We start from the raw sequence: 22,606 nt of genomic DNA, 5'->3' as shown, positions 1-22,606 counted from the left end.
CCTGTCCATCTGTCTCTGTGTAACTCTGACTTTCAAATAAATAAATAAATCTTTAAAGAAAAGCAATGATGAAGAAAGGAGCCGTGGAACTATTTTATATGGATATTATAATGGCAGTGAATATATGTCATCATACAGTTTTGAGATCCACAGGATGTATAAACATGAATAAAAACTATGGCTTCTGGAGGATGATGATGTATCAATATAGGACCATTGATTCTTTTTTTTTTTTTTTTTTTTTTGGACAGGCAGAGTGGACAGTGAGAGAGAGACACAGAGAGAAAGGTCTTCCTTTGCCGTTGGTTCACCCTCCAATGGCCGCCGCTGCTGGCGCGCTGCGACCGGCGCACCGGGCTGATCCGATGGCAGGAGCCAGGAGCCAGGTGCTTTTCCTGGTCTCCCATGGGGTGCAGGGCCCAAGCACCTGGGCCATCCTCCACTGCACTCCCTGGCCACAGCAGAGAGCTGGCCTGGAAGAGGGGCAACCGGGACAGAATCCGGAGCCCCAACCGGGACTAGAACCCGGTGTGCCGGCGCCGCTAGGCAGAGGATTAGCCTAGTGAGCCGCGGCGCCGGCCAGGACCATTGATTCTAACAGATGTGTCATTGATGAGGGATGCTGGTGATGGAGGTATTCATGTGTACGGAGGGCAATGCACACATGGAAATCTGTACTTTCCACTCAATTTTGCTGTGAACCTAAACTTGCTCTAACAAATAGTCTTTTAAAAGCTGCAGAAAGAATTAGAATTTCTATCTTGATGAGTAATAAATGAAATCATAAAACAATGTGTGATGACATCTACTATGTTTTTAGAAAAGAGGGTTTTTCTAAATAACTGATACAACAATGAATACAAAAGAACAATAGATGTGAATAAAGAAAGAAAAAAAAAGAAGGAAAACTATACAGGAACAAAACAGTTAGCAAACAAACCTAGCAAGCACAATCAAAAGCCTTTAAAGCATATATATAATATACATAACATAGTATATAAATTCATAACATATAATATAGCATTATATATTTATATTAATCATATTATATTCAATCATTATATGTAATTATATATTATATAATACTGCATGTGAATATATATTATATAATATAATATAGAATATTATTATACTATTGCAATATAAGATATTAATTAAAATTAATAATTAACATAATATGTAATCACTCTCTGCCTTTCAAGTGAATAAATAAATGAACAAATATTTTTAAAATGTCAATACCACTAAACACCTAAGCATATAGCCAATAATATGTATTATTTTGAAAATCTTTGTATAAGGTTTTGTGTTTGTCTCTTTGAGTGGAATGATAAAGAATACCATGTATAATACAAAAAAAGAGAGTCAAAATGACATTCAATTCCTTCTTGGAAATAATATTCTCAAAACCATGATTAATAAGCTATGACCTAACACACACATACCAGTCCACATATGCCTACATAATATTCTATAAGTTAAATACAGCTTAACGTATATGTGTGTGTGTGTATAAGTTTGGACTATTTAACACACAGCTTAGCGAATAAATGAGACTACAGTAAATACATTAAGACTATGTAGACATATATATTGTATTGTATTGTACATTGTATTCTTGAAATTTCCACACATATAAAAGAACACAAAACTTTCTACAAGGATTCTCAAGGCCGGCGCCGCAGCTCACTAGGCTAATCCTCCACCTTGTGGCGCTGGCACACCGGGTTCTAATCCCAGTCGGGGTGCCGGATTCTATCCCGGTTGCCCCTCTTCTAGGCCAGCTCTCTGCTGTGGCCAGGGAGTGCAGTGGAGGATAGCCCAGGTGCTTGGGCCCTGCACCCCATGGGAGACCAAGAGAAGCACCTGGCTCCTGCCATCGGATCAGTGCGGTGCGCCAGCCGCAGCGCACCAGCCGCGGCGGCCATTGGAGGGTGAACCAACGGCAAAGGAAGACCTTTCTGTCTCTCTCTCTCTCTCTCACTGTCTACTCTGCCTGTCAAATTAAAAAAAAAAGGATTCTCAAAATAATTAAACAATCTTAATTTGGGTAGACATGTATTCATTTATAATATTTAGTATGTTAAGTAAATCTTGAAAATTATAATGATCTCTCCTAAATTTGAGCTTGCCCTCACAGACACCATCTTGAAATTATCATACACTTGAGTAGCTAAAATTTTTTTTAAAGATATATTTACTTATGTGAAAGACAGAGTTGGGGAGTTAGACCCAAGGCTGGGTCAGACCAAATCCAGGAGCCAAGAGCTTATTCCAGGTCTCCCACGTGGGTGGCAAGAGCCCAGGCACTTGGGCCATCCTCTGCTGCTTTCCCAGGAGCAGTAGCAGGGAGCTGGATCAAAAGTGGGACAACTGGGATTCAAACCAGCTCCCATATGAAATGCCAGCACAGCAGTCCTTGGCTTTAACTTTCTGTGGCATAGCACTGGCACCAGTAATTAAGATTATACCAAGATAACAGCTGAGTAGGAGTTTATCCTAACATTTAAGACACTGCTTGCATAGCTAGTGCTGTGATGCAGCAGGATAAGCCTCCCTGGCAACACTGGCAAAGTTCCCAGCACTGACTGTTACCCTTTCAATTCAAATCTCTATTGACACACGTGGGAAAGCAGCAGAAGATAGCCAAACTACTTGGGATGCTACCATCCTTGTGGGAGGACCCAGATGAAGTTCTAGTCTCCTGGCTTCAGCCTGGCTCAACCCTGGCCATCTGAACAGTGACCCAGTGGATGCAAAATTTCTGTCTGTCTCTGTCTCTCCGTCTCTCTCTCTCTGTAACTCTGCTGTTCAAATTAATTAATTAATATTTAAAAAGTCACTACTTGAGATACCAGCATTCCATATTGAAGTCCCAGCTCTGCTTCGTATTCCAGCTTCCTGCTAATGCATACTCTTGGAGGTAGCAAATGAAGAATAGAATAGTTGAGTTCTTATCACTGCCTTTGGAGACCCTTGAATTGCCATCTTCTGGCTTAAACCGGACCCTGCTCCAGCTGTTGCCTACCTTTGGAGACTAAACAAGTGGAGGGTAGATCTCTCCCTCCATTCTCTCCCTTTCTCTTTCTCTTACTCTCAAATGAGAAGAGTTTGATATTGTGACTCTGACTAAGGGAATGAGAAACATTGATTTGATAGTGTTTGACATAGAAGATATCATAATTTTTTAATAAATGTAATTTTAGCAACAGTTTGCTCCTCATTGAAACAAAGAAAAATGGCCATTAAAATCTTCTATCCAATGAATGAGAGAATTCCATTTTGTATTAGGATAGAGAAGTGCCAGTATAACAATATAAAATGTCAAGCTGCCTTCATCCATTTGCAGTGGTAAAGATTTCTCTACATTACTTCACAACTCCTATTAAAATAAGAAAAGGATATGATTAATGAAAAATTACATAGCAATACTGACCTTTTATAAAATAAATTCCCAAATTGAGCTTTGAACTTTTAATATATTATATTAATATTAGCATTTTTCATTTGCGTAAGAATTAGCAGAATGGTGATCTGCAATCTTTAGCATTTGCTTCATAATGTTTTCCATGTGAATAAGGAATTTAAAAAATTGTAGCTGGAGTTGGAGAGAATTATGAATGCAGTCATGCATGACAAACAAACCTGTCTGCCTCCTACAAGCTGCAGTGTACTTGTCTTTCTCTCTCAATGTTATTAACAAACTGAGAGAGCTAGGAGCCAAGATCACCTTCTCGCCTTGGGCACTGGACCTTACTCCCTTTGGTGCCATTTCCACTGGGATCTTGCTTCTGTTTTGCTTCCCCACTTTTTTTTCCTTTTTAAAAGATCTTTCCCCACAATATATAATCAGACAATTCCTGTCAACATGAAAGGAGAGAAAACACTATTTTTGTGGATGACTTCATGATACCTAGGACACTGTATTACTTTTATTGTCCTAATAAAACATTGTGGTTATGAGAAAATTGCTGATATTTTTAGACATGAATACCAAAATCTATGTGGGTGAAATAAACTAATACTAGGGTGTTGAGGTTGATTCCTTCTGAGAGGAGGAGTGTGGTGGGGGCAAGAGGCGCGGAGTCACCACACAGACTCTGGGAGCTGGGTGAAAGCAGACCAGAGGCAAGCAGCTCGCAGACTCGTTTATTTCAGTTGCTACAACAGCTTATATAGCCAAGGTGGCCAATCCAGTCAAGGGTGGTCTGTGCCCTAACCAATCACAGCCTGTTGCCAGGCAGTTTCTGAAGCCATCCAATCACAGCCTGTTGTCAGTCAGGCTTTGTTGGTATATGGTTTCTGAAGCCATCCAAGCACAGCCTGTTGCCAGGCAGTTTCTGTTGCCAGCGGCCATCTTGATATGGCCTTCTCATTCCACCACATTAGCTATTTGCTTTATAATGCCTCGAAAAACTACAAAAAAAAAGAGATAAAACAACTCTAACAAAATTATAATTGTTGATTCTGATAATGAGAAAATAATATACTTTATGCTGTTTTCTGCATTTCCTATCCAATAAGTCTAAAAATATCTTCACTCTCAGTCACCAACTTGTTTCTCTTTCAAGCTATAGGAAATGTCTTCTGAACGGACATTTAAGCACAAGACCCTTAGGAACTCTTTCCCCTATTATTTCTGAAATGTTCATTATTAAAATCACCATCAACTCACCACTCCACCAAGAGTTGTCTGCCAAGAGTCACCAGTAGGCCTGGTGCTGTGGTGTAGTGGCTAACGCCTCCTCTTGCAGCACCTGTGTCCCACATGGGCATTGTTTCAAAATCAGCTGCTCTTCTTGTTCAAGTTCCAACAGCTCTTCTTCTGATCCAGCTCTCTGCTCTGGCCTGGAAAAGCGGTAGAAGATTGCCTAAGTATTTGGGCCTGTGCACCCATGTGGGAGACCTGGAAAAAGCTCCTAGCTCCTGGCTTCGGATTAGTTCAGCTCCAGCTGTTGAGGCCATTTGGGGAATGAATCAGTGGATGGAAGACCTCTCTCTGTCTCTCCCTCTCACTTTAACTCTACCTCTCTAATAAATAAATAAAAAACTTGAAAAAAGAGTCACCAATAAATTCCATACTGCTGAGTTTAAGTTTATTCTATGTTCCCTTCTTACTTATCCTAAAGCAGCACTGAGCATAGCCTTGTATGATTTTTCAGTTGGGTTTTCTCCTGCCTCACTTTCTTGCTCTTGTTTGCTATTGCTTTCTTGTCCCTGGACCCTTGCCTATTGGAGGATAACACAGCCTAGCCTTTGGATCATTTTGCTTTCTTAGAATATCAACTCCCTGAGTAACGTCATTCAAGTTCCTGTCACTCATTCATCTACATATGGATGGCTTCTAAATTTATATTAGTAGAGTAGGCCTCTGCCCTCCATGACAAAGCTATTTATTAAACTGCCTACTTCACAGAGCCAACATTAAATAACTATCAAACTTTCAGCATACCCGAGTGTGGGGAGCAACTCGGACTAAAATAAGTTACCGGAATTAAGACTTATTCTATGCATCTGCTCTCCCACAATATGGCGCTGGGAGAGGAGTAAACAGCTTCTACGCAGCTGCCTCTCGCCAACTTGAGTGATGACCTGCAGGAGCTGATCCTGCTCCTGATTGCAGGAGAGCAGCGTACTCGGAATGTGAGTAGCAGAGTTGGGATTGGTGGAAGAGGACTATAAAGGAGGAGACAACATGCACCAGGAACATCTAAGAGGAACACCTGTGCAGCCCCCGAGAGAGCCGGCCGGCAGTGTGCCACTCCCCCGCGGAAGTGGGGAAAGTGGCAGGGGGAACCACCCTTCCACGGAGGTGGAAGGGACGGTAGCCAACCCGGGAAGAACTAGCAGCAAACACGGGGAGGGCCGAGCAGACAAAAGAACAGCGCAGGGTCCTGTGTCGTTCCTCCACGAAGAGGGGGAGCGACACCCGAGATTTAATTCCTTATGGGGAGTAAGTACACAGTGATTCCTGTTGTTGACTTAACAATTTGACACTCTTGTTTATGGCATCAGTAATCTCCCTAGGCTCCAGTCATGAGTTTCCAAGGCTATGGAAGACTCTTGAGTTCACTGACTTTGATCTTATTTAGACAAGGTCATAGTCAAAGTGGAACTTTTCTCCTCCCTGCAGAGAAAGGTACCTCCTTCTTCCTTCTTTGATGGCCCATTCTTTCTACTGGGATCTCACTCACAGAGATCTTTTATTTAGGTCCTCTTTTTTTTTTTTTTTTCTATTTGCCACAGTGTCTTAGTTTTCCATGCCTGAAATACTCTCATGGGCTCCTCAGCCAGATCTGAATGCCTTAAGGGCTGATTCTGAGGCCAGAGTGCTGTTTAGGACATATGCCCTTCTAGGAGTCTGCTGTGTAACCCGCTTCCCATGTTGGATCGTTCTCTCCCTTCTTAATTCTATCAGTTAGTATTAGCAGACACTAGTCTTGTTTGTGTGATCCCTTTGACTCTTAGACCTATCAGTGTGATCAATTGTGAACTGAAATTGATCACTTGGACTAGTGAGATGGCCTTAGTACATGCAACCTTGATGGGATTGTATTGGAATCCCCTGGCACGTTTCTAACTCCACCATTTGGGGCAAGTCCGATTGAGCATGTCCCAAATTGTACATCTCCTCCCTCTCTTATTTCCACTCTTATATTTAACAGGGATCACTTTTCAGTTAAATTTAAACACCTAAGAATAATTGTGTGGTAATTACAGAGTTCAACCAATAGTATTAATTAGAACAAAAAAATACTAAAAGGGATAAAGTATTAAATTGTACATTAACAGTCGGGACAAGGGCTGATCAAGTCACTGTTTCTCATAGTGTCCCTTTCACTTCAACAGCTTTCCTTTTTGGTGGTTGGTTAGTCATCATCGATCAGGGTTAACATATGATATTTGTCCCTTTGGCACTGGCTTAATTCACTTAGCATGATGTTTTCCAGATTCCTCCATTTTGTTGCAAATGACCGGATTTCATTGTTTTTGACCGCTATATAATATTCTACAGAGTTCATGTCCCATAATTCATTTCTGCAGTCTACTGTTGATGGGCATTTGGGTTGATTCCAGGCCTTAGCTATTGTGAATTGACCTGCAATAAACATTAAGGTGCAGACAGCTTTTTTGTTTGCCATTTAAATTTCCTTTGGGTAAATTCCAAAGAGTGGGATGGCTGGGTTGAATGCTAGGGTTATATTCAGGTTTATGAGGAATCTCCAGATTGACTTCCATAGTGGCTTTAACAGTTTGCATTCCCACCAAAAGTGGGTTAGTGTCCCTTTTTCCCCACATCCTTGCCAGCAACTGTTGTTGGAAGATTTTTGCATGTGAGCCATTCTAACCAGGGTGACGTGAAGCCTCATTGTGGTTTTGATTTGCATTTCCCTGATTGCTAGTGATCTTAAACATTTTTTCATGTGTCTGTTGGCCATTTGGATTTCTTCTTTTGAAAAATGTCTATTGAGGTCCTTGGCCTATCTCTTAAGTGGGCTGTTTGTTTTGATGTTGGGGAGTTTCTTGATCTCTTTGTAGATTCTGGTTATTAACCCTTTATCTGTTGCATAGTTTGCAAATATTTTTTCCCATTCTGTCTGTTGCCTCTTCACTTTCATGACTGTTTCTTTTGCAGTACAGAAACTTCTCAATATGATGCCTTCCCAAATGTTAATTTAGGCTTTGACTGCCTGTGCTTCCGTGGTCTTTTCCAAGAAGTCTTGGCAGTACCTGTATCTTGCAGGGTTTCTCCGATGTTCTCTAAAAATTTGATGGTGTCAGGTCATAGATTTAAGTCTTTAATCCATGTTGAGTGGATTTTTGTGTAAGGTGTAAGGTAGGGGTCTTGCTTCATGCTTCTGTACGTGGAAATCCAGTTTTCCCAGCAGCATTTATTGAGTAGACTGTCCTTGCTCCAGGGATTAGTTTTAGATACTTGATCAACTATAAGTTGGCTATAGATGTTGGGATTGATATCTGGTGTTTCTTTTCTGTTCCATTGGTCTATCCATCTGTTTCTGTACCAGTACCATGCTGTTTTGATAACAACTGCCCTTTGGTATGTCTGGAAAAATTGTATTGTGATGCCTCCAGCTTTGTTTTTGTTGTACAAGATTGCTTTAACTATTTGAGGTCTCCTGTGTCTCCATATGAATTTCAGCATCATTTTTTCCAGATCTGAGAAGAATGTCTTTGGTATTTTGATTGGTGTCACATTGAATCTATAAATTGCTTTTGGTAGAATGGACATTTTGATGATATTGATTCTTTCAATCCATGAGCATGGAAGATTTTTCCATTTTTTTATATCTTGTTTTATTTATTTCTTTAAGATTTTGTAATTCTCATCATAGAGATCTTTAACATCCTTGGTTAAGTTTATTCCAAGGTATTTGATTGTTTTTGTAGCTATTGTGAATGGGATTGATCTTGGGATTGATCTTATAAGTTCTTTCTCAGCCATGGAATTGCCTGTGTGTACAAAGGCTGTTGATTTTTGTGCATTGATTTTATATCCTGCTACTTTGCCAAACTCTTCTATGAGTTCCAATAGTCTCTTAGTAGAGTTCTTTGGGTTCCCTAAATAAAGAATCATATCATCTGCAAAGAGAGATAGTTTGACTTCTTCCTTCCCAATTTGTATTCCTTTAATTTCTTTTTCTAGCCTAATAGCTCTGGCTAAAACTTCCAGAACTATATTGATTAGCAGTGGTGAGAGTGGGCATCCCTGTCTGGTATCAGATCTCAGTGGAAATGCTTCCAATTTTTCCCCATTCAATAGGGTGCTGGCTGTGGGTTTTTCATAAATTGCTTTGATTGCATTGAGGAATGTTTCTTCCAAACCCAGTTTGCTTAGAGTTTTCATCATGAAAGGGTGTTTTATTTTATCAAATGCATTCTCTGCATCTATTGAGATAATCTTATGGCTTTTCTTCTGTAGTTTGTTAATGTGGTGTATCACATTGATTGATTTTTGAACACTGAACCATCCCTGCATACCAGGGATAAATCCCAATTGGTCTGGGTGGATGATCTTTTCTGATGTGTTATTGCATTCTATTGGCCAGATTTTATTGAGCATTGTTGCATCTATGTTCATCAGGGATATTGGTCTGTAATTTTCTTTCAATGCTACATCTTTTTTTCACCTTAGGAATTAAGGTGATGCTGGCTTCATAGAAAGAATTTGGGAGGATTCCCTCTTTTTTGATTGTTCTGAATATTTTGAGAAGAATTTGAGTTAGTTCTCCTTTAAATGTCTAGTAGAATTCAGCAGTGAATCCACCTGGTCCTGGGCTTTTCTTTGTTGGGAGGGCCTTTATTACTGATTCAATTTCTGTCTCACTTATAGGTCTGTTTAAGTTTTCTGTGTCTTCATGGTTCAATTTAGGTAGGTTGTATGTGTTCAGTAATCTATCCATTTCTGATGGATATCCCTGTTTGCTGGCATACAACTCTTTGTAGTAATTTCTCATGATTCTTTTTATTTCTGTGGTGTCTGTTGTTACTTTTCCTTTGTCAATTCTGATTTTATTGATTTGGGCCTTTTTTCTCCTTTTTTTAGTTAGTTGGGCCAATGGGGTGTCAATTTTGTTTATTTTTCGAAAAACCAGCTCCTCGTTTGGCTGATTTTTTGTAATTTTTTTTTTATTCAATCCTGTTGATTTCTTCTCTGATTTTAATTATTTCTCTTCTCCTACTAGATTTGGGTCTGGTTTGCTGCAGATTTTCTAGATCCTTGAGATGAATTGAAAGCTCATTTATATGATGCCTTTCCAATTTCTTGATGTAGGCACCTATTTCTACAAACTTTCCTCTTAACACTGCTTTTGCTGTATCCCATAAATTTTGGTATGTTATGTTGTTATCCTCATGTACTTCCAGAAAATTTTTGATTTCTCAGTTTGATTTCTTCTATGACCCAGTGTTCATTCAGGAGCCTGTTGTTCAATCTCCATGTGTTTGCATATGCTCTAGGGATTCCTGAGTTGCTAATTTCCAACTTCATTCCCCTATGGTCTGAGAAGCTGCATCATATGATTCTAATTCTTTTGAATTTGCTGAGACTTGCTTTATGGCCTAGTATGTGGTCAATCCTACAACAGGTTCCATGTACTGCTGAGAAGAATGTTAATTCTTTATGTGTAGGATGAAAAGTTCTGTAGATATCTGTTAGATACATCTGGGCTATAGTGTCGTTTAAATCTACAGTATCTGTGTTGATCTTCTGTCCTGTTGATCTGTCTATTTCTGAGAGTGGAGTATTGAAGTCCCCTGTACTATTGTATTGGAGTCTAAGTCTCCCCTCAAATCCCTTAACAAATCTTTTAAACAAACCAGTGCCCTGTAATTAGGTGTATATACATTGATAATCGTTATATCTTCCTGTTGAACTGATCCCTTAGTCATTATATAATGCCCTCTTTGTCTCTGTTAACAGTTTTTTGTTAAAGTGTATTTTGTCTGATATTAAGATGACTACACCCGCTCTTTTTTCATTTCTGTTGGCATGGTCTATCTTTTTCCTGCCTTTCACTTTCAGTCTGCATGCATCTTTGTTGGAAATATGTGTTTCTTGTAAGCAGCAAATTGGGTTTTGTTCCTTAAGCCAATCAGCCAATCGGTGTCTTTTAACTGGACAGTTGAGGCCATTAACGTTCAATGTAACTACTGATAGGTAGTAAATTTGCCCTGCCATTTGCCAAAGATATTTTCTTATATATTCTTTGAACTTCCTGTGATCTTTTGCTGTGAGGTTTCCTTCCTTACCTTCTTTCATATTGATGACCGTGTTTCTGTGTTTCTGTGTATAATACATCTTTAAGCATCTTTTGCGAGGCTGGACGAGTGGCGACAAATTCTTTCAATTTCTGTTTGCTATGAAAGGTCTTTATTTCACCTTCATTCACAAATGAGAGCTTGGCAGGATATAATATTCTGGGCTGGCAGTTTTTCTCTCTTAGTACCTGGGCTATGTCTCGCCATTCCCTTCAAGCCTGTAGGGTTTCTGATGAGAAGTCTGCTGTGAGTCTAATTGGAGATCCTCTGAGAGTAATCTGACGTTTCTCTCTTGCACATTTTAGAATCTTTTCTTTGTGTTTCACTGTGGTGAGTTTAATTACAATGTGTCGTGGTGAGGATCTCTTTTGACCATATTTACTAGGGGTTCTATGAGCTTCCTGTACTAGGATGTCTCTGTCCTTCTCCAAACCCAGGAAGTTCTCTGCTAGCATCTCACTAAAAAGGCCTTCTAATCCTTTCTCCCTCTCCATGCCTTCAGGAACTCTTAGAACCCAAATGTTTTTTTTTTTTTTTTTTAATAGTATCCTGTAGATTCCCAACAATATTTTTTAGATTTCTAATTTTCTCTTCTTTTCTTTGGTTTGACTGTATACTTTCCTGTGCTCTGTCTTCTAAGTCTGATATTCTCTCTTCTGTCTCACTGATTCTGTTTTTAAGGCTCTCTAATGTGTTTGTCATTTGATCTATTGAGTTCTTCATTTCATTTTGATTTCTCTTCACTATCACACTTTCCTGTTCTACTAGTTTCTGCATTTCATTTTGATTCCTCCTTAAGATTTCATTTTCATGAAAGAGATTTTCTATCCTGTCCAGTAAGGATTTATGTAGCTCAAGCATTTGTTTTTGAAAACTTATAAATGTTCTTATACATTTTTTGAAATCTGTATCTTGCATTTCTTCTATCTCATCATCTTCATAATCTTGGCTTGGGGTGTCTTTTTCATTAGGAGGCAACATAATGTCTTCGTTGTTCTTGTTTCCTCGGTTTCTGCGTTTGTTGCTTGGCATTGTGGATTTGTTATACTATGTTATACTATGACTGTATTAAGTGGATTGTCTGCTTCTGATGCAGCCTTAGAGGATTGAGATGGGTGTGGCCAGAGATCTCTGTTTGGTTCCTCAGGTTAAGGGTGTGCCAAAAGTGGCACTCCCAGGTGAGGTGTGGTGAATCTCTCTCTCTCTCTCTCTTTTGATTCTGAAGGGAAGTAATTCCTCACAGCTGAGCAGAATTGAAGGTAGTCAGTTTCCAATCTCTGGCTCCTGTGGGTATAACATTCACCTGCTCTTTTCCAAGGACCACACAGGGAATCTGTTCTACCCTCAATGTGGGCTCAAATTCTCCTGCAGTCTCCCACTGGGTTGCCAGGGTTACCTAATTGTAGCATCTCTGGAGAGTACTCACGTGAACTCCGTGAGTTCTCTCACCCACCATCTCTTTTTTCACATCCTCAGTTCATTAGCTCCACACATTCACTAGATCCTAATCTCCTGTTATTTCACTCCCCCCAGAGTCAGGTTTTTCTGCTTGGCTAAGGGCGGGTGCAGACCTGAGGTCACGCCGCTTATGACGTATGACCAAAATGGCACCTGCTCTTTGTCTTGCTTGCCTTTGAGAGGTGAGCAGAGAGAGAGAAACTCGTGTTTGTACTGGTCCTTTTTTTTTTCCCTCTCTCCTCTAGTTAGCCTGGTGAACTTCCCCCCACGGGGCTTCAAGCCTCGTTCCCTCTAGGCTCCTCCTTCTGCTTTCCTGCCAGTGTCTCGGGCTATTGAGGTTCGGCTCACCTCGCGTTCCAGTGCTGGTGCATAGATTCCACCACTGGTGTCCCGAGCCGTGGGCTCCCACGCCCTCCATGCAGGTCCACTGTGAATCACTAGTTCCGGAAGAGTTTCCTCTGCTGTTTCTTCCCCAACTCTTCCTTGAACCTGCAGTATCTCCACTTTTATTAAACTGTCTCTTCCTGGACTATCAGTGTGCTCCCTTCCTATTCCACCATCTTGCTGGAAAATTCTAATTCTCAGATTTTGAATTAACCTTCCTAGACTCCCATAACAAACCTCCAGGACTAATTAACTTGTAAATAACAGAAGTTAATTTTCTGTCAGTTTTGGAGTCCAGGCAGGCTGGCTCATGGTAGGTGTCTACATCCTGGCTTGCAGTTAGCTGCCATCTGACTGTGTGCCTGTGTCTCCACCTGATTGGAAGCTGGTGGAGAGATGGGGTGGGGAGAAGAACAGATGCTCTCCCATCTCTTCTTGTATTGGAGGTGATTTCATCATTGGGACCTCATGAGGCCTCTCCTGTCCTCATGCAAATCCAAATCTAAATACCTCCCAAAGGCATACACACCTCCATACATTACCCCATGGGAGTTTGGGATTCAATGTACGTATATGGAGGAACACCTTCAATCCCTAGCAGATGTCATGGTGTGCCACTCTGTTCCTCCTTCACTCCATCTCAGTCTCACAGATTTCTTTGTTTTCCTCAAACTTCCCAGCTCTATATTCAGCTGCAACCCTAGCTTCTTTCCTGACTTCTCCTTACTTTGTTGCAAAGCCTCTCAATTGGCTGTCTTCTTTAGCTGTGCCTGGTCACCTCTACCTAACAAGTTATTTACATCTCATCTTCTTATCTTTTCACATCACTTAATACTGTCTCAGATACATACTTCTAACAATCCTTGGTCTTGCATTAGCTTTTTGTAGGAATTATCACCACTGTAATTAAGTTCCAGACTGATCTTTTGCATATTCTATGCATCTGTATATCCAGTTCTGAAAATAGTGTCTATAGCCATAAATAAATGTTTCAAAGAAGAAAATTAATGGAGGAAAGAATGGGCTACACTCAGACAATTTTTACAGAAGGAAAATAGCTGTTTGCACAGTATCACTAAGAGAAAATTTACATAAAAGGATGGAGGATTGTGAACATATTTATCAAACATTTACATATAAAGGTAGAGAAGCAATATGAAGCAGAGAAAGAAAGAATTAGAGAAAAAGGAAATTTATAGTTTATGTCCTTTAGTTTCAATGAATTTTGAGTTCAACTTTTACTTGGAGAATTTAAATGAAATTACATCATTCTAGATATATTACTTGATCATCCTTTTTTCTTCTACTATCTCAGAAAACATTACCTTGTAAACCATAAACCAAAAGCAACAATTTCAAAGGAGCCTGGCTGCTTCTTCATTTATAATCCTTATTTTCAAACATACACATTTAATTATAAATTGTATTGAACATAAAGACTCAAATATGAAATTAAGGCATGTATGTGGCAGTGAATAACTTTTAGCCCTTCTTACCACTTCATCCCTAATTCAGAATCTCAGTTTTCTTTTTTAGTACTCTCATGGGCATTTTGTTCTTTTAGGCAAAGTTACAAGTATTTTTTTTAAAGAAAAAAGATGAGAAATAAGAAATCATACTGATATGTGACTTTTTCCCAGAAATTAAGATTGGTTTAATCCACAAAAACTTAGTAATGTTAAGAGGGTACTGAAAAATAGAAAACTGAGTTCCTCATTTATTTTCTATGGTTACCTTTGACAGTTATTTTCCAAAAGAAAATTAACTGAAAATTGAAGGTATCATGTTAGCAAAGAAATCTGCAGGTTTGCTGGATGTGTCTGTTTTAAATTCAAGTCAAAATTAAGCAAAACTTTGAAGTGAAATGACGAGTTCTTAATTTAACTGTGTGTTGGATATTAGACCTATTGATAGGCTGGTGCCGCGGCTCACTAGGCTAATCCTCTGCCTTGCGGAGCCGGAACACCGGGTTCTAGTCCCGGTCGGGGCGCCGGATTCTGTCCCGGTTGCCCCTCTTCCAGGCCAGCTCTCTGCTGTGGCCAGGGAGTGCAGTGGAGGATGGCCCAAGTGCTTGAGTCCTGCACCCCATGGGAGACCAGGAAAAGCACCTGGCTCCTGCCATCAGATCAGCACGGTGTGCCGGCCATGGTGGCCATTGGAGGGTGAACCAACGGCAAAAGGAAGACCTTTCTCCCTGTCTCTCTCTCTCACTGTCTACTCTGCCTGTCAAAAAAATAAATAAATAAAAGAACTATTGATAAAGCTGCACCTCCATAGTTGGGTAATTCAGCAAATTTTAGATAAAAGATAAGGCAAGGCCAAAGAAGATTCTTCAAGCTTTATATTCAGGCTGTCAAATCATTGTTGATTTTAAGGAAAATCTGATTTCTTCACAAGTTACAGTTCTGCAACAAAATACAAATTTAAAGGTCTGATTTTTAATTAAATGCAGGCAAGAGATCTCAACACCTCCACATAGACAGGGAATGCCTCTTCCCCACTTAGGGAACCTCCAACAATTAGAATAGTTCCTGGAACATGGAATCATGCTGTAACATGCGATGAATACACAATAAAATAGTGGTGAAACTGCTGCCCATCTGTAAAGTTCGGGTTTAGCATTATATTGTGTAACTGTGGTCTCAAGAGAACTGTGAAGAACTCTTATTGAGGGGGGTCACTTAGGGGAGAACAGATTTAGAGTAGAAATGCGAAGGCTGAGTCAGAAGACAGTTTATCTACAAACGGGCTTTAAAACTAATGCTCACCCTAGCTCATGTCTTTTGTGTGAAACTTGCTTCTTGCACCTGTATCAAGAAAATTAATGTGCAGGTAATTACTAAATAGCTTTCTCTCTCTTTTTACGAATGATCTCAAAAATGCCAGATTATCAGGGATATCGGTGGTATTACAGGAAATATTAATGACAATAACAGCTATCAAATACTGTGTTTCAAATTCTCCGTATTTTCTTCACATAAATATGACTAAATGTTCATATGTCCTTTGAAATGCTTATGCCATTTAATGTCATGCCATATATAATGGCATCAACAGAAATCACTGGGCCATATTTCAAATAGTTAATAAGAACAAGGAAGTTGACCTAATACTGGAAGGTGCATTCCTTTCTCTCTCTGTGTGTGTGTGTTTAATGTTGTACTGATCTTCTATTTCCATTGCTTTCCTAATAAAAGGAAGGCAGAGCCTGACCAGACCTATCTCATGGCATATGTGAAATGGGAGATTAATCTTGTAACAAATTCTTCTTCTGTGAGTCTTGGGATTCTTCTCTCATTTTCCTCCATAAAAGATCTTTTATCATGTTTCCAAAACATATGACAAATTCTCTGTGCCGCAATGGCACCACTCTAATTTGCTTCTGATTTTATGATTAATCAAACATTTAAAAAAAAAAAAACTTTCAAACTTGATTTGAGAGACAAGAATGTGAAACTGTCTCCTCTACTTGCCTCTTTCAATGTGTGATATTGCCGATTTCAAAACCTGTAGAATATATCACAGCTGTTTGTAAGAGTAATTAATAAGGATGCGTTTGTCTGAGACTGAGAATGCCAAATTAAAAATCACAATGACATTATCATTAAGCCGCATATTTCTCCTGGTTTTTGATACACTATTTATCATCATTTTGAAGGAACAATTTGTAACTATGGCTTTACATTTGAAATCAGTTATCCTTTTTCAAGTTTATACATCTTTGTGCTCATGATATATTTAATTGAGACAGGGTTTTACCTAGGAAATGAGGCTTTTGAAGAAAAATGTAGGAAAATGTGTTTTTGTATTTGCCATATACAAACATTAAAATATGGCACATTTGTCCTAATTAACATAATAATATTATTATTATTACTATTATTTAAAACACAAAGAGAGAGAGATATTACGTTTGCTGCTTCACTCCCCAAATGCTGGCAAAATCCAGGGCTGGACCAGACTTAAGTCAGCAGCTAAGAACTTAATCTGGGTCTCCCATGTGGATGGCAGGGACACAAGTACTTGAGCCATCATCTGCTGCTTCTTCAAAGTGCACATTAGCAGGAAGCTGAATGGGAATCAGAGGCTGGACTCGATCCCAGGCAGTCTCATATGTGATGTGGGCCTCCCAAGCAGAAACTTAAGCCAGTACCATAACACCCACCCCTGTGTATTGATTCTTGATTTTAAGTGGACATATGCATGGGGTGAAGTGTGATAACCTCAGACACATATTCAATGAGTGATGCCCAAATCATGTCAGTTAGTGTTTCCATCTCTTTAAGCAACTTTGTTTACATTTTTAAATTTACTTTTGTTCATTTCATTTGCATTTATTTATTTATTCATTTGAGACAGAATGAGGGAGACTTCATTCTACAAATGCCTGCAACAACTACAGCTGAAGCAAGCTGAAACCTATGGTTGGTACCGACCCAAGTACTTGAACCATCACGTGCGGCCTTCGGAGGACACATTAGCAGGCAGGTGCAATCGTAAATGGAAAGTGGGCTCAAATCAAGGGATTCTGATATTACATGCAGGCACCACAGGTGGTTTCCTAACCACTGTACCACATATTCACAACTTCGTGTTTTCAAATCATTACAATACGTAGCAGACAAGTAGGTCTGGAGACCTGGAGAATGCCTTTCTTGATATGTAGTTAGTGTGTTCTAACAGCAGCAGAATTTCTACTTGAAACTGAGCTATTTATTTATCTATTTTGCTTTCTGTTTGCTTTCAGCCCAACTTGACAGCTTTTATTTCCAAATACTTTGGTTATATTTTTATTAACACTTACAATATAAATTATTGTGTCAATTCAAAAATACTAGCAGTGGATATTAATATTAACATATTGTACTGTTTATGCAATTTAATCTTTTTTCACAAGTCAGTATTTACCTTCTGTTATACTCGCAGATATACATTTTGTTATAAATGCTAATTGGAAATGTCAGGATTTTTCAATCTAATTAGTATAATTGCTTAGACAAGAGGAACAGAAATATTTGTTATTTTAATATAACTTCATTTTCATGATTGCCAAGGAGGCTATTGTTGATTATGTTTCCTAGGTTACCATGAGTGTAGCGTTGTCAAGTCTTTGAATCTCTTGACATAGGAAATCATCTGTGAAAACGAAGCACTGAGAAAAATGCCAGGCACTTGACAATGAACTTTTTTAAAATTCTTTTTTGTATCAGTTACTCCATTTCCTTTGTAAACTTGAATGAAGGTTTTCTCACTCCTTGTGAATGCCTGCAGACTTGAATCTCCCTGTGTTTAAACTGTGTTCTTGGATGGACCTCTAATGTGACTGCTAGAACGACACAGCTCAGCATCTTCTGAAATGTGCTGTGGTGAAGATGCACGTCACCACTGAGGTTTAGTTTTTTGGTACAGATCCAGAAAAATCAAGTAGACGATGTTGAAGTTAAGCTATCTTTGAAGAATGCCATTTTATTTATTTATTTTTTATTTTTTTGACAGGCAGAGTGGACAGTGAGAGAGAGAGACAGAGAGGAAGGTCTTCCTTTGCCGTTGGTTCACCCTCCAATGGCTGCCACGGCAGCGCGCTGCGGCCAGCGCACCGCGCTGATCCCAAGGCAGGAGCCAGGTGCTTCCTCCTGGTCTCCCATGGGGTGCAGGGCCCAAGCACTTGGGCCATCTGCCACTGCACTCCCTGGCCACAGCAGAGAGCTGGCCTGGAAGAGGGGCAACCGGGACTGAATCCGGCGCCCCGACCGGGACTAGAACCCGGTGTGCCGGCGCTGCAAGGCGGAGGATTAGCCTAGTGAGCCGCGGCGCCTGCCCAAGAACGTCATTTTAAAATTGCCAAAAATAAAACCAAGATTCTCTGCCCTTTTTTTTTTTTTTTTGGCAGAAATAGCGTTTTTTTTTTTTTTTTTTTCAACAAACTCTGAAACCATCACCTGCGATGCTGGTGTCCCAACTGGGTGCCTGTTCTTGTGCTTTCTGCTCCTCTTCTGACCCAGCTCCCTGCTAATGGCCTGGGAAAAGCAATAGAAGATGACCCAAGTGCTTGAGCCCCTTCCATCTATATGGGAGACTTGGATGAAGCTCCAGGCTCCTGGCTTCCGCCTGGTGCAGCCCTGACTTTTGCAGTCATCTGGAAAGTGAACCAGCAGATTAAAGATTCTCACTCTCTTTCTCTCTCTCTCTCCCCTTTTCTCTCCGCAACTCTGACTTTCAAATAAACAATAATAATGAATAAAAAAAAGTATAGAAGAATGTTCAGCTAGGTATTGTCCTACTCTGTTATGGCCTGGATTTGCACAGTAAGTATGAGCCACTGTTAATATTTTTTACTAATATCATCAAGGCAGGAATTAGCTAAAACTAAAATAGGAAGACAGCTAGTTGATATATATATGTGTGTATATATATATTTATATGTATCAAGCTAGATGTTTCCCTTTTATTGTAATAAAACTGTAATTTATTGATGGACTACTCTATGCCAGGCTCATTGTGAGCCTCTTTGTCATATATATTAACTCTCACATTAACTCAGTACCCTCTAAGCCTCATTAGTTTAACCTGTGTAACAAAGATAATAGTATTTATTTTTGCAAAATTTTCATAGAAATTAGATGTTATAGGTGACAGATGCATGATATAATACCTATGTACTAAAATATTACTTTTAAAGTAGATACAGAATGCTTACTTAATGAAACATGAGATCTTGCCCTCAACAAGTATAATCCGATTTATAGAAAAAACTCAAACATCCTCCTTGATAAGCTAGGACATCTCCATGCTATTTTCATAAATTTAAGGAATAAGCTAAAAAAATGAAACAATTACAGCAGCTGAGTGGGATATATCATCATTTAAATTTGTGTTGTGATAAGAGGATTCCAGTTCCACCTGTGTTTTGTGGATATGCACAAGCTCTTACTAGGTGCACAGTGTCCCTGCTGCATTGTCATGTGTGGATCTGTAACCTGTTTTCACTAAAGGAACCGAGTCATTGTGGCACTTGCCATTCTTGAACAGGAGCTCTAAATGTGATGGTCTGACAGGGCCCGGTCTTTCACCTTTTTTCTTTGCTATGAGAATTGCTTGTTTCAGGTCAAGGATGCTTCTCCCTGGGTTCTAGAACAAGAAGGTCCCAGGATAGACTCGCAGCCTGGAGTAGAACTGCAGGACCACAGTCCATGTGCAGCATGTGTGTGACTTGAATCAGATGTGCAAATCATCTGTGGGAAGCCACTAAGAGTTGGTTCCCACACTTCACCTTGGCAAGGCTGACTCTGCCTGTGGAAAAGCCTGCGGAGATCCTGTGTTCTCTTTGCCACTGTGCTACTCTCAAGGTCAGCCTCCAGTCACTAATTGTTCTAATGAGATAGATTTTTGGTGACATTACAGGATCCTCCACGTTGAGTACTCCCTTTTTTAGTATCCTTCATGTTTAACACTAGCAGTCAGAGAAATGTAAAAGCAATGGTAGGGGCTGGTGCCGCGGCTCACTAGGCTAATCCTCCGCCTTGTGGCGCTGGCACACCGGGTTCTAGTCCCGGTCAGGGTGCCGGATTCTGTCCCAGTTGCCCCTCTTCCAGGCCAGCTCTCTGCTGTGGCCAGGGAGTGCAGTGGAGGATGGCCCAAGTGCTTGGGCCCTGCACCCCATTGGAGACCAGGATAAGTACCTGGCTCCTCCCATCGGATCAATGCGGTGAGCTGGTCGCGGCAGCCATTGGAGGGTGAGCCAACAGCAAAAAATCAATGGTAGGACTCCATTTTTCTGTCATTATCTCTATTGCATTGGGCTATTTTTCAAGGCAAGATGTGAACTCTTTTTTTTTTTTTTGACAGGCAGAGTTAGACAGTGAGAGAGAGAGACAGAGAGAAAGGTCTTCCTTCCATTGGTTAACTCCCAAAATGGCCACTACGGTCGGCGTGCTACGCTGATCCGAAGTCAGGAGCCAAGTGCTTTCTCCTGGTACACATGTGGGTGCAGGGCCCAAGCACTTGGGCCATCCTCCACTGCCTTCCCAGACCACAGCAGAGAGCTGGACTGGAAGAGGAGCAACCAGGACAGAATCTGGTGCCCCAACCAGGACTAGACCCCGGGGTGCCGGCACCACAGGAAGAGGATTAGCCTAATGAGCCAGTGATGTGAACTCTTTAACCATTGGAATGTTTCCCTAATTATTTTCCCTTTTGCAATTATATTATATCAACTCAGTGTCACTGTCCCTAGATTATGTCAGTGAACAGAAGTGTTGGATAAGGAAAATACAAGTAGTTTATGAAGATATTAGCTGGGGTAGGCTTTTTTTTGACAGGTAGTTATAGACAGTGAGAGAGAGACAGAGAACCAGCCTTCCGTTGGTTCAGTCCCCAGATGGCCATAATGGCCGGCGCTTTGCCGATCTGAAGCCAGGAGCCAGGTACTTCTTCCCAGTCTCCCATGTGGGCCCAGGGGCCCAAGCACTTGGACCATCCTGCACTGCCTTCTCAGGCCACAGCAGAGAGCTGGACTGGAAGAGGAGCAACTGGGACAAGAACCTGGTGCCCATATGAGATATTGGTGCTGTACTTGGAGGATTAACCAAGTGAGCCAGGGCGCCGGCCCCTGGGGTAGGCTTTTTCACTGGTTTTTGACCACTCCTTGCTGCATGGCTGTGAAGAAAATCATAAAGAAATTGCTTTCTCTGCTTGTGGATTTTTACAGGCAGCAATGAGGGCAGCAGAGAGGATGGCTGCTTGGAGGTGAGCGAGGTCTTTAAGCTGCAAAGACCCACATAATGTGCAAAAAGGAAAGAAGAAAGCAACGCAGAGTACCTTTGAGTCAGGAAGTGGGATTGGAACTGACGTCACAACCTTACCAAAAACCTGATGTAGTTGTGATTACAACATTTTCATTAAAGTTTGGCCATTGTTTTCTTAAGTTACCTTGAACACAATTCAGCAACAGATTAAAATTAGTGTTGATTAAATAGCTTGACTTATAATTAGTTAAAATTTTCTTATCCACCTTGGCTTTTTGTTGACTCCCAGACAGTTGTTCATCAGTTGTGACTTGGCTCATATCCCTTGCCATTTTCCACTAAAGGCTCAACTTTTATGAAAAGTTGCATCTTTTGAATTGGGGTGATTACTTCTATTTCCACTGTCTTTGGCATTGTACTTGCATTTGTTTCTTGTATAGGGCAGTGTTTTAAACAGATAGCGTGGTACAAGTCTGTGAAACAACATATTTTCCCTAAGGAGTTGACAAATCTAAAATCATAAATACTAGATGATAATGAGCCTATAGGCTGTCTGCAGGTGGGTATTATTTGAGCTGCACTATAAGATGAAGGAGCAAAAAAAAATTTAAGCAACACCTTTACAAATATCTTTTCAGTATTTACTTTCACTGGGGGGCAGGCAGAAAGAAAATAGTAGAATGGAGAAATTCAATGGACTTCTAGGAGTACTTGATAACATAGGTGCCCTGAAAAACCACTAATAACTAAATAGATGAAATGTACTAGAAAAACACCCCGGGTGTCTCTTGGATGCTAGATGAGTATCCTAGGAGATGGCTGATGGCTTTTCAGTGACGGAGAGGCAAGCAGACTCTCCATCTCAGACTGAGTTCAAGATCCATCAGTAGATATACACAAATGGTTCACAAATAAATCAAATAGTTTCACTGCCATGAGGACCATACTGCTTATCCTTCTAGTTCATTGGAAACTATTGAATAAATGGATTCTAAAGGTAAATTAGAAAATATAATGGTTTCAACTTTCATAAATCCATGTTACTGATAAGGATTCATAATATTCCCATTTGGAGGTATAGCTCAGTGGTAGAGCATTTGACTGCATAATATTTCCATTTTGTATAAGCAATAAAAGATTAAAATTGACAGGCAACTTGAAGTAGTGTGGAAGTATTATCTTGGATGGGTTGAACAGATGAAGATCCCGGAGACCTCACTCTGTGGCTGATAAATGGAGGG

The 22,606-nt window shown here is 40.2% G+C and overlaps 2 long non-coding RNA genes across 2 annotated transcripts; one reads left to right on the top strand and one right to left on the bottom strand.

Annotated features, from left to right (window-relative positions):
* Positions 1 to 3,228: 3,228 nt before the first annotated feature.
* Positions 3,229 to 5,551, bottom strand: LOC149122765 (uncharacterized). The gene is made up of 3 exons (XR_016219392.1): positions 5,453 to 5,551; positions 4,676 to 4,848; positions 3,229 to 3,382 (listed from the first exon to the last, which is right to left on the bottom strand). It is a non-coding gene; the product is annotated as an uncharacterized LOC149122765 (long non-coding RNA).
* Positions 5,552 to 5,708: 157 nt separating this feature from the next.
* On the top strand, positions 5,709 to 21,604 carry LOC149122764 (uncharacterized). The gene is made up of 3 exons (XR_016219391.1): positions 5,709 to 5,953; positions 16,981 to 17,109; positions 21,333 to 21,604. It is a non-coding gene; the product is annotated as an uncharacterized LOC149122764 (long non-coding RNA).
* The last annotated feature ends 1,002 nt before the right edge of the window (positions 21,605 to 22,606 follow it).

This window comes from Oryctolagus cuniculus, chromosome 13 (assembly GCF_051225735.1).
Source record: "Oryctolagus cuniculus isolate XC-2025 breed Fujian yellow rabbit chromosome 13, ASM5122573v1, whole genome shotgun sequence".
Classification (NCBI taxonomy): Eukaryota; Metazoa; Chordata; class Mammalia; order Lagomorpha; family Leporidae; genus Oryctolagus; species Oryctolagus cuniculus.
This window is presented reverse-complemented; position numbering and strand designations above follow the sequence as displayed.